Raw genomic sequence first — 12,456 nt, forward strand, 5'->3', positions numbered from 1 at the left:
TGTTTCTAACTCGATTTCCTTATTTGAGTTAAATATTTTTCAGAGCGAACCACTTCTTCAATTTGCGAAAGAGGAAATAGTCGCTGGGGATCAATTTAAAACATACGGTGTTTGACCAGTCTAAAGCGTAATTCTTTCCATTTATTGATCATAACTTTTTCCACAAAGGAATAAAATAATTTCATAAATTTTATTTTTTCCAACATCATAACAATTAAAATTATGAAATAATTGAAATGACCTAAAAATAACTTGAAATATAATATATTTTCGAAAAATCTTTGCTTTGCTAATTTTCGCATATTCTAGGATCAAAGGTGCCAGACAATAAAAGCGAGCAATAATGAATAATTACGATTAGCACAGTCAGCAACAAAGTGCGCTCGCCTCAGCTGCGCTATCATGATGTGGCGCTTCGTATAGCGGTAAACCTCTGACCCAGCATTTAAACAAAATAAAACGGTACAAATTGAGGGCAATCAACTGAGTTAAATAAAAGTGAAAATAAAAAAAAAAAAATAAACTACGGAGTAATGATTATTTTTGGTGAAATACAAATTTTATTAGCTACATATGTATATACTTATGTATGTACATTCGTAGCAACGGAATGGAAATGACAATTTTGTGGCGACAACAGTTGCTCCTGTCGAAATGCAATTATTAGGGAGACCAACAGCGCACACGATCATCAGTAAATTGGTTGAAAATATAATATTAAATAACACTCACTGCTGTGTAGATGGAAGTATTTATATACATACATACATACTATATTTATTTATTTATATACCAGCGTATATAGCAACTTATGTAAATACAGGGTTACTGTAAGCAACCTGATTAATTTTCAGTCAAACTTTGAAAGGATTTTAGTTCAAGCTTTGAGTAATTTATATTTCTATTCCAACTCCAATGGTTCTCTGTTGTCGAGGAATTGAAAAGTTAAGCTTGAATTTAAGTAGTAAAAGTGATTGCTTAAAAAATCGAGAATATCACTTTCCAGTTAAAATACTGTTAAGAAATAATGTTGTAGTAAGAAGAATCACAAACACAAATTTATAATATTTGAGAGCGGTTGCCACCTGTTTGAAAATTTTAACAAAAAATGGAAAACGTAGAAATGTTGAGAAATACTGTTGTAAAAAGCACCTTCAGAGGGGTTGCCACCTGTTTGAAAATTTTAACAAAAAATGGATAACGAAGAAATGTTGAGAAATACTGTTGTAATAAGCACCTCAAAAATAAATATTTTATATTTAAGAAGGGTTGCCACGTGTTTGAAAATGTTAACAAAAACAAGAAAACGTAAAGAAACTATAATATGTATATGGTCATATAATTGTAGATATTTCAGTAAAATAAATTAGAAATATTTAGCAGCGTTGCCGTCTTTTAAAAATTCTTATTAAATAAAAGTTATAACATAAACAAATTATAACAATATACGCATCCGATTAAATAAGTTTGAAAAAGACTTTTGCAAGATATTTTCCAAAGGAGTTGCCACATATTTAATAATTTTTTTTTTCATATATGTAGAATGAAAAATAAAATTTCAATTTTTTTAATATATAAGAAAGTAAACCCAAAAAAAGTTGATTTAAGTTTCACTTATTCCGATATTTGTAGGCTTTTAGAAGTGTTGCCACCTGTTTAAAATTTTTAAAGTAACGAAATCACATAAAAAAACATTTAAATAATATGGTCATTCAGTTTCAATGCAAATTTTTTTTGCGGGTGGTTGCCACATGTTTAAAAACTTAACTAATTAAATTTATAAATATAGTCGAATTGCAACACAAATTTAACAACTAAGGAAAAGCTAGGTTTGGGTACATTTTATATTCCTGCGATTTCCAAAAACCTTTAAAACGTTATTTCTGAAAAATTTTTATCCGGATACATTGATTGTTTCTCGATTTGTGTATTGGAAAGTAAAAGAATCAAAGAATTTAAAATTGTATGGAAAATAGGCGTGGTTTTTGTCTGATTTCGTTCATTTTGATGTAGAAATATCAGAGTAAAAGTACCTGCCGCATTTGGTTAAAATTGGTCGAGAAAGTCCAGAGATGTGGGTTTTCTCCTAAATGTGCGCGATGGCACATTTTAAAAATTTTTAAAATTGATAAGACAGGGAAATTACTACATATGTATTAAATAGAAGATGCGTTCCTGTGAGCTATATTTCACTTGAAAATATTTGGGAAAGAAATTGCCATCTATTTTAAAAATAAAATAAAAAACGTTTTTTTAATTTCTTGCTGCTATACATAGGCTGCTATATATATTTCTGGACTAGGCAACACTAAGTGTTGCCAGGTGCAATCTGACATTTCCATTGGAAAGTTTGATATTTTTTAGCAAAACATCACTCAGAACGTGTTGTCATTTAATCGTGAATTGTTTTATTTACAGGGAATTAAAAAATTCATCTCGTGAACATTTTCGTGCGATCATTTTTCACAACTTTCGACGTGGATTATCACGACAAGAGTGCATCGATGAACTAAAATCTTCAGATAGAGGCATGCCTATGCATTTCTCCCACCAGCATACATTCGATATTGCATGAACACCTGGCCGTAAAAAAGGTTTGTTCTGGTTGGATCCCAGCCAATTTAACAATCGCTCAAAAAAAAGGCTCGTGTGGATTGGTGTAAAGAAATGTCGACCGTGTGGGTCTTCCAAGACGAGCCAAATCCAACGAAAAAAAAACATTTTCGTTGATAAATATACCTATTTTCATTATTAGGCCAGAAATATGTATAGCAGCCCTCGTATACCTTATTGAAACATTTAAGAGATCCTCAAAATTCTTTAGTTTCAATACAACGAAATTCTAAAAACTTTTTTCTACAACTTTTATAAATTTTATGAAGTCCGAAGGGCTATCGACGACTGAATAATGCCTTAAAATACTACATAATTATAGTTTTAGACAGAAAAATTGCTTGCTGAGTATCTTTCAGGAATTTTAATAGGCTACGTCTCATCTCAATTTGCGACCTGTCCTTTTGAAACCCCCTTTTATAAACTTATAAGACCATTTATATAAAGTACTACAACACTGAACGAGTTCCATGTAATTCAGAATCTCGAAGACCATTCTAAAACACAACCAAAACAAGCTGAAACTAAACTGACAACAGCGACACAACAGCTGCGCCAACAAAAACGCGTCTATGAGTCAGAAACGAACGCCAGACTCGACGGGCAGTCAATGCAAATTTTTGCGTGCTGCGAGAAGTCACCAACCGCGGCAACATACCATACTTACATACATACATACATACACACATAAATACATATCAACATATATTTATAATACATTTGTGTCGTAATGTATGTACAAATAATTTACTTTGAATATGCTTATTGTGCCTTCCGCATTCAATTTGCGAACTACGCCGCTTGCCTGTTGCCTTTCAAATTGAAATTGCATTATTCAGAAATAAACAAACAAAATCGTAAAAAAATAAATAAGCATAAAAAGAGAAACAAATGTGTCCTTCAATGGCACGGCAATTTATTCTAAAGTTCGATAGCCTGTCGGCGTGCTCCACACATAGCAATTTAAACATTTTTTATGTTGCTCCAAAGGCAGGGAATCAATCAAACAAATAAACTACTAAATGGAGTTTATTAAGCAGTGTATAAACCTCAAACCATCCGGATTCGGTGCTAAAGTTAAACAAGTTGTCCAAAAAGATTGGCACAGTCGAGTTTCAAAAGCTTTTCTTGAAGTTTTATATTCCCTTGCAAGTGAGAAAAAATGCGTTACTTCTTAATTTTTATCCTGAAGAGGATACACTTTTTATTCCCTTGATCCCGTAGCCGATCTTCAGGGGAATCTCCGAAAAAAGGTGTTGGGCAATAAGCAAGATTTTTCTGTATAAAAATTTCTCAAATCTAAAAATAGTGATAAAATTTCCATTGAGTTAAAAAAGCTATCGGAAATTGTAATTAAATTCTCCGGGTAAATGGTATTTAAAAAAATGTATTTTGCTAAGTTGGTAGGACTATCCTGAATTACTATGCCAAATATGAGTGCGATTTGTCCACCAATTTGTTTACAGCAGCTGCTTAAGTCGGTTCACCTCTGCGATCGTTGCGATTTTTCCAATGGATAATAATATCGCAAAAAGAATTTGTCTGCAGCTCTGTGATTCTAACCGAATTTCGTGTGCGGAAACGTTGGGAATATTGGAAAAGGCTTACGGTGATTCAGTTTTATCAAAAACACAAGCCTACGAATGATACAAAGCCTTCAAAAACGGTCGAGATTTCGTTGATGACATGCCTCGTTCTGGTCGACCTTCCTTACACCTCTTCAACTGATTAAAATATTGAAGAAAGTGAAGAATATGGTGCTTGAAAATCATTAAGCAAGTCCTAAAAAGCTCGACATCTCTCGCGAGTTCGTTCGAATGATTTTGATAGATATTTTGCGTATGAAACGTGTTCTTGCTCGACTCGTCCTGATAAAGCTGAATTTGAATACTTGATCGTACTAATTCCGACCCTACATTCTTAGAGAGCATTATACCTGCCGATAACACATGGGTTTATGAGTTTGACGTCATCGAAATGGAGGGAATTAACGAGCCAGAACCAAAAACAAACACTCAAAAATCAAGTTGATGCTCATTATTTCTTTAAATTTTCGTGCTTTGGTGCACCTTGAATTTCTTCCTCTAAGTTCTATTGGCCGCATTGAGAGGTTAGCGTGAGAACTTCCGTCGAAAACGGCCGGAATTGTAGGATTCATAGATTTTACACGATGATAATGTACTATACCATCGACTCAAACCGTTCTTAAATTAAGTGACCTGGGTTATGTTTATAGTTGCCTAGTATGTCTTCGACTTTCCCACCTATTGTTCTTTTGTGGGTCAGCAACAAAGTATTGATGTAAATAGTACCGAATTTCATATTGATTATTCATAAATAATGTAAAAGAATGCGAGAAAAGTGGCGTAAATTTATGGTACAACCCACTCCACTTCCGAAAACCATTTATTTACATATATATGTACATACATTAACAAGTTTGAGTAAACGCTTCCCTTGCAAATTCCTTATAAACAATCAATCTTTCTCGCACAAGTTTTAAAATTCTAAATTTGACTCCAATTATAGCATTTATAAACACATATTCGCATTTATGTAGAACAAAACTTCCGCCGAAATTCGGAATCCACTAATTTCATCGACGTTTTCGTAATGGTTTGTTTACATTTATTTTCCGTAAATAACGCAGCCGATCGAGGCAAATGATCGAAGCGTAAAAGGCTAAACAGAGAAAATTCAAAATGCAAAATACGAAATGTGAACACATAAATCCGGTGAATATTTTTAACAAGCGCCTAAATGCATGGCCAGAAGTCATTCGACACAATTAAATATAAGAAAATTTATTGACCGTGATCGAAATGGTATCGGAGAGCTGAAATGGTGCGCATGCATGGCACTGCATTGAAATTCAGAAAAGCTGTGAGGGTGAAGGTAGGTTAATTTGGGTATAAAAATATATTAATAGATATCGCTACAAGTATTTAAATCGCAAGGCGTTGGTATTGTATTCATAGATTTATAATTCGAAGAAATTTGTTTAATTTAATTATCTTTAATTGATCCTACCGTATTTTTATATTCTTGTGCATACATATATACTAATATATTTTTGTCTCATCCAATCAAATTCTTATTGAGTTATGGGTCTTCAATCGTTTTTATATGTTGTACTAATTATTTTCTTAAAATTATTGTACGATAATTATTTACTGTTTTTAATAAGAAGAAGAAAGTAAAATCGCACCAACAATTTATCGTGACGTCATTATCGTCACGTCACTTGGCCAAAAAGAAGTGAAAATAGCTCGCGGGCGGCTTAAGAACTACTTACAAAGCCACAGGGGCCGATGAATTACCGCCTCTTGGATGCAGTGAAACGCAGACGAGGAAGCTACATACATATCAGAACACTGCAGTCCGGACTATAACAGGATGCCTCTTGATGTTTCGCATTGAACACCTGCACAGTAAGGCCCGCATACTCCCAATTAAGGAGCATAATGAACTTCTATTCAAGCAGTTTCTGTTGGGGTGCTTGTAGAAATCATTCCTACATCAAGGAGCATCAAGAGGTTCTTCCTCAACTACGTCGAGGACATTAAACAATACACCAACTAGACTTCGGACGAAACAAACTTCAGATATGCATTGACTGCCACGCACAGTGGAGCATTAAACATCTTCACCGACTCCATCTTAGTGAATGGAGTTAAATCACCACCCATTGCAGACGAAGAGCTCGAGTTGACCCTTGCGCAGCTTCGTTCCGAAAACTGTAGCAAATTAAAACTCTACTTATCCAGAAATTACCCCAATATATGTCCAGCGTGAAACGAGTCTCCGCATGACACCAACCACCTCTTTGCAAGGCCAGTAAACCCTACAAATCTGACACCCCTCTCCCTATGGTCCGACCTCGTCGAAACAGTCTACCGTTAGATGACCTCGATGACAACTTATCTGTATCCTGCCATCTTAACAGGCATCAGATAAACTTTACAACAACAACATAGATTACCACCTGAGCTGGAAAGGCGGATGTTTCAAATGATACGCATGATTGGGGCGGATGACTACGGTATATTGATTGGAATATATGTTAGTGTACTTTACTCTATGCATATGAATGGATGGGATCTCTCGGCAGTGAGCGCTAATTATCGTGAGATCAGACTTCTTAACAATGAATCCAACGTTCTTTCGACAGTATTGTGTGAAAAACTTACTATAAACCCATTGTGAATAAACTAATGAAGCCTTATCAGTGTAGCTTTAGACCTAGCAAATCCACCATTAACCAAAGATCGTAACCTGTTTGTGGATTTCCAAGCTCTTCTAGACAGCATTGACAACAGCTGCCTATTCGACGCCATGTCTACATTTGGTATCTCTGCGAAACTCAAACGGTTATGCAGAATGAAGTTGAGCGGAACCATCAGCTTCATCAAAATCGTATGGACGATGACAAACCGAGATGAGGAAATATTTGAAGCAAACGAGAAAACTGGAACTTGTCCGCGGATAGGTTGAATACCGAAGAAGATGGAACTACAAACTGTATAAACTCTACGACGATATCGGCAAAGTTAAGCGAATGCAAATACAACGCATGCGCTGGTACTGCCATGTTGTGCACATGGAAGATAATACTCCAACGAAAAGCTCCTTCAAATCGAGATCTATGGCTGGACAACGGAAGCAACGGCGACCCGCATCCAAGTATATACCTGTCTGCACTTGAGATATACAACTGACGTTACCAAAGATAGAGGCAACTGGCGATGTTTTGTATTCTCGACCCAGACCTACCCACGGTTGTAGGGCCAAAGAAGAATTAAGAAGAGTTTGGGATTTAAATTTCAAAATTGGCCTAAAGTTATTACAGAATTGTTAAACTATTAGCTTTTATCTTAATAAATCTTTTTTGTATCTAAATTTATGTACTCCCCATGCTTTTAAATTAATACAAGTTAAGTTTTGATAATTTGTTTTTATAGAAAGAAATATAGAAAAAATGTTTTCACAGTATAATTTAAAAATCGTAAAAAATACGTCGTAGTTTAAAAATAACGCAAGGAGCTTAAAACCAAATGAGTTGAAATCAAATTTCAGGCTTTACTCAGCCACCTCTATTTATTAACCCTGCAGGAAATGAGAACTGGTCAGAGAAATCTGCAGTTTAAGAAATGGGGCAAATTAAAATTTGTATCAGTTGGCGATAATCTAGAAACAGTAGAATAGTAAAAATAGCACAATAAACACCGACTAACGGATACTCGCCGATTTTAAGAGGATTAGATTGCGGTAAACACAAATCTGGCCCGGATAAAATCTACTCAAATATTAACATGTAACTGGCTGTAAGGGGTAAGCTCTTTAACCTATCTGTTACTTTTATCTGAAAAGGGTAAGTATATTGAGTTTGCCACGAAGCTCGTAACACCCGAGATCCGAAGACCGATCGGAGGCCCTATAGATGGACTGAGTGGATTAGCCATGCCCGTCATATCAAAAAGAACGATGTTGTTGTATTCGAGCTCCTCGGGCGTTGCTAGTTGATTGGTGTGTAAAGCTTTGATTTAACATACCCTTAGAGAAAATATTCTAGAGGCGTTAAATCGCATAAATTTGGCGATCATTTGACTGGGTAATTTCTCGAAATTATCGAATCGCCAAACTTTTGTAATGGGTTCATGTTTAGACGTGAAACACGAGGTTGCACACCTTGTTGGAAATACAGATCGTTCGCATTGATTTCATCAAATTCCGGAAAAGAGTAGGCCAACATCGTGTTAAAGCGATCACTATTGATTGTAGCGTTCCTGCTTCATTTCAAAACAATTAACGGTCACAAATCACACGGAACTGTCGATTTTTTGGGGATGCAATTGCATTTCCTGAACGACACGAGGATTTCACTCACCCCAATCGCGATAAATTTGTTTGTTTATGAAACCATTAAGGCAGAAATGGGCCACATCTTAGAGGACCGTGTTTCGCGCGAATAGCTTTTACTTAACTAACGGAGAAAGTCAATTTGCGCAGTAACCTTGGACAATTTCTAAGCGTTGTGCTAAAGTGAAACATGGCATGAAATGACACACTTTACTGAACACACTGACAAAAATTAGCAAAAATCCGCTGTCCAGCAGTCAAAATCACATTAATCGTTTTGGCATATACGATCTGAAACTATTTTATTTTCGAAAAACCGCCGATATCGAAAATATATCAATTCAGAAATCCTTTTGGAAACTTTTTATTTTACAAAATATCTTCAGAAATTTGGCTGGCTTATTGATTGAGATCAGACTAGCAGATAACTTCCATTCCTATCAATGTCAAGTTCTTAAATGGAACCTTTTTTGCAAAGGATTTTTTTCTTATTATGCCTTATTTTTTCGTCTATCGAACTTTAGACTACTTCATACTAACGAGTGATCCAAGTATACATAAGTAATTTTTTCAATAGTGTCAAGCTGTCTTGTTATTTTGTTTAGTATTGTTCGACATTTCATCATGGAAAGACTTACGCCTGAACAAAGTTTATAAATTATTTAATTTTATTACAAAAATTCACGTTCTGTAAAGAATAATCAACATAAACGGCCTCCTGAGTGAACTATTCGCAATACCATCACCCATCTTGAAACCCGGAATTGGTTATTGGATAATAGTCGATCGACCACGTCCAGTACGCAGTGGAAAAAATATAGCAGCCATAGCTGAGAGCGCCGTTCGGAAAAATTCGGACAGCTTGCAAAAGAACTGAATCTGCTCGACCTTCCAAAGCGACATGTCTTCGCTCCATGGGCTTTTAAAAAGTTTCAAGAAGACCCGACGTTTTCAAGCCAAGTTTTGTTCAGCGCTGAGACCTATTTTCGCCTCAACGGGTATGTAAACAAGCAAAATGCCTTATTTTGGACGATAAGCAACCTGCAGAGAATCAAGAGCTGTAATTTTATCCAGAAAAATACAACGGTTTGGTGTGATTTGTGGACCAGTGGAATCATCGGTTCATATTTCTTCAAAAAAATGATGCCGGTGAGAACGTAACCGCCAATGGCGACCGTTATCGCGCTATGATAACTGACTATTTGATTCCTGCAATTGAATCTCGTTATTTTGGCGGCATTTGGTTCTAACTGGAGGACTCAACTTCCCACACATCCCATCAATCAATGTATTTATTGAGGGAATACTTCGGTGAGCAGATAATTTCACGTCTTAGGCCGGTCGAGGATCGTGTGATATAACACCGTTAGAGTTTTTTCTATGTAAAGTCTATGCGGACATCTCGTTTCGATTCAGGCCTTGGAGCAAAACATCACGCGTCAGTTATCAGTCAAAATGCTCGAACGAGTATTCGATAATTAGGCTCAACAGATGGACCAACTGAGACATAGCCGCAGCCAACATTTGAAAGAGATAGTAAAATAAATGCCAAAGAATGATCTTTCAAATGATAAACACTCTCCATTAAATTTGAAACTTCGGTTTTTTCTCTAGAAAAAGTAGGGAACTTCAAAATGGATCACTCATTTTTTCAAAACTATAGAAAATTTGTTCAAGGGCTGTCAATTGATACTGTAAATATGGTTAAGAACATCATTTTCGCTCGTGAAAATGAACCCTCAGCTCAACTAGTACTAGCATTGAATGCATTTTCTTACAGGGTAGCTGCTGGAGCTACAAGTCCTATATGTAGTATATTATAAAGTGAATTTAAATTTTTAAAAATATTAGTTCTGAGTGCTCCAACAGGCACAACAAAGCTGTCTGTCTGTCAATTCGCCCATCAAAGCAGCATGCATATTTATGGTATGTATGTATGTACCGCTTGGTGACTGATAGAGCCAAATTGCATATGCGCTCACAAAAAAATAATAATATTCCATGCACTTAGGGATGCAAAAATTACCAATGCTTTCGTTTATAAAAATAGCAACATTCAATGAACTCTGAACTCGCCGCCGCGAGGCTCGTGTGTACATATGTATGTATATGTACATGTAATAGTAGCAGCAGCGGTTATATGCAAAATAATGGAACAGAACAGCTGCAGCGGCATAATAATAGCAATAATGGAGCAAAGGCAGCAAACTCAATTGAGGACCAGGAGCAAATGGGGGCACTGAGGGCACCAGCGGAAAGCAAACGCAACAGCGACGGTGCAACGATCAAAGCAGCTGGTAAAATAGTTTATTTCCTAGCTCGATATGTGTGTGTGTGTGTGTATGCTCATGCTGCGCTGCTTCGGGCGTAATGAATGACCTTAATTTGTAATTCAATACGCAGAGCCAGTTGGCGCTGATACACACACATAGACACACGCAGCGGTGCATTTGCATGCAAGCACGTAGCAAAGTCGGCGAGTCAAACGCGTTTAAAGGCATTTTGAAAGCTACCGCTGCATTGTAGGCGGCAAGCGCGGCGTGAGGAAGAGTTTTTCGAAAAGCGACAATAAAGCGCATGGTGGCGTTGTTGTTGTTGTTGCTGTATTTCGGATAAACAAGATAAGATAAATAGCGAATTTACATAAATAAAAGTGAAAGATTTGCTAGTCTTATTGCAAGTAACGAGCTTGCTAAATTTACGCTGCTACAATTTTTAGTGCAACAACAACAAACATGACGTTATAATAGAGACATGCTGAGGTAAGGTATGCCTGAAGCTCACTTAATTAAAAACAGATAAGGAAGCGTTAAGTTCGGATGCAACCGAACATTTTGTACGCTTGCAAGTTGCAAAACGTCAACCAGAGGATCGGAAACCAAGCAATTTTATATATAAACATACTATACATAGCTAATACACTGACCGATATTTTCGACATAATCATTCGTTGTTTTAATAAGATTATGAACTTGCGAGGTACCCACTTTGCACAGGAGCTTTCGCCTCTTTTGGGCGTCCACATATTCGACACCTAGGAGTGCGAACAGTTTTTGTTGGATTTGAACAATTTTTGGACATAAGGTGGCATATCCTAAAGACATTATTTGTGCAAAGTTATATTTCTCTAGATTGACTGCTTCTTCATTGGTGTACTGGAAAGTGAAAGAATCACATGTAATTTTAAATTGTGTTATATCGGAAGTGGGTGTGGTTGCTGTCCGATTTAGCTCATTTTTCACACTGTAACACAGGAATATGAAAAAAATGTCACATACCGCATTTGCTTGAAATCGACTGGGCCGGTCCCGAGACATGTGCTTTCACCTAAAAGTGGGCAGTGACACGGCCATCGTCCAATTTTTACACTGGCTCCATTAAAGACCATCTCGGGTGTAACATTGTATGTAACTGGTGTGTTTAGTTTTTGATTTAACCCACTTTTAGTATTTTTTAACAGTACCGTTATATGGGGAGTGAGCGGGGTTATGATCCGATTTCATTAATTTTCACACTGTCGGTAATAATTCTTATAAGAATTGTCCGTAAGGAATTGGTTATTGTAGCTTTGGTGGTCTAGGAGATTTTTACATTGAACCTGATAGAGGGCGGGATCAGGCCTAGTTTTTCAAAATTTAGCTTATTTAAGTGCTAAGTTATGGCACTTTATAGGTTTTCGGTTAATGGCGACTTGTGGGTGTGGCAGTGATCTGATTAAACCCATCTACGAACTGCGCCTTACTTTTACTTTTTTACTTACTTTTTTCCAAGGAAAATTTATGCCATCCAGATGTTTCAATTTTTACTCAAGTTACAAATTGAACGGACGGACGGACAGACAGACTGTCAATTGGATTTTTCATCATCCTGATCATCAGAAATAATCGTTCAGATTGTATGACAGCTATATGCTGGAATGGTCCGACCTGAATAATTTCTACGGAGATCTCAGCGTTGGTTTGGACAATAATTCGTGTTTTCTAT

The 12,456-nt window shown here is 36.3% G+C and overlaps 1 protein-coding gene and 1 long non-coding RNA gene across 5 annotated transcripts in view; one reads left to right on the plus strand and one right to left on the minus strand.

The window, feature by feature from the left end:
- The window catches only part of LOC105224624 (F-box/LRR-repeat protein 20), a 126,978-nt gene that overhangs the window by 17,834 nt on the left and 96,688 nt on the right, over positions 1-12,456 (minus strand). The gene's annotated exons all lie outside the window — the stretch shown is intronic.
- The window catches only part of LOC125777884 (uncharacterized), an 86,892-nt gene continuing 76,701 nt past the window's right edge, over positions 2,266-12,456 (plus strand). The window contains exon 1 of the long non-coding RNA XR_007422443.1: positions 2,266-2,322. This is a non-coding gene — a long non-coding RNA (uncharacterized LOC125777884). The remainder of the gene's footprint in view (positions 2,323-12,456) is intronic.

The sequence above is a fragment of the Bactrocera dorsalis genome, chromosome 3, assembly GCF_023373825.1.
Source record: "Bactrocera dorsalis isolate Fly_Bdor chromosome 3, ASM2337382v1, whole genome shotgun sequence".
Taxonomy (NCBI): Eukaryota; Metazoa; Arthropoda; class Insecta; order Diptera; family Tephritidae; genus Bactrocera; species Bactrocera dorsalis.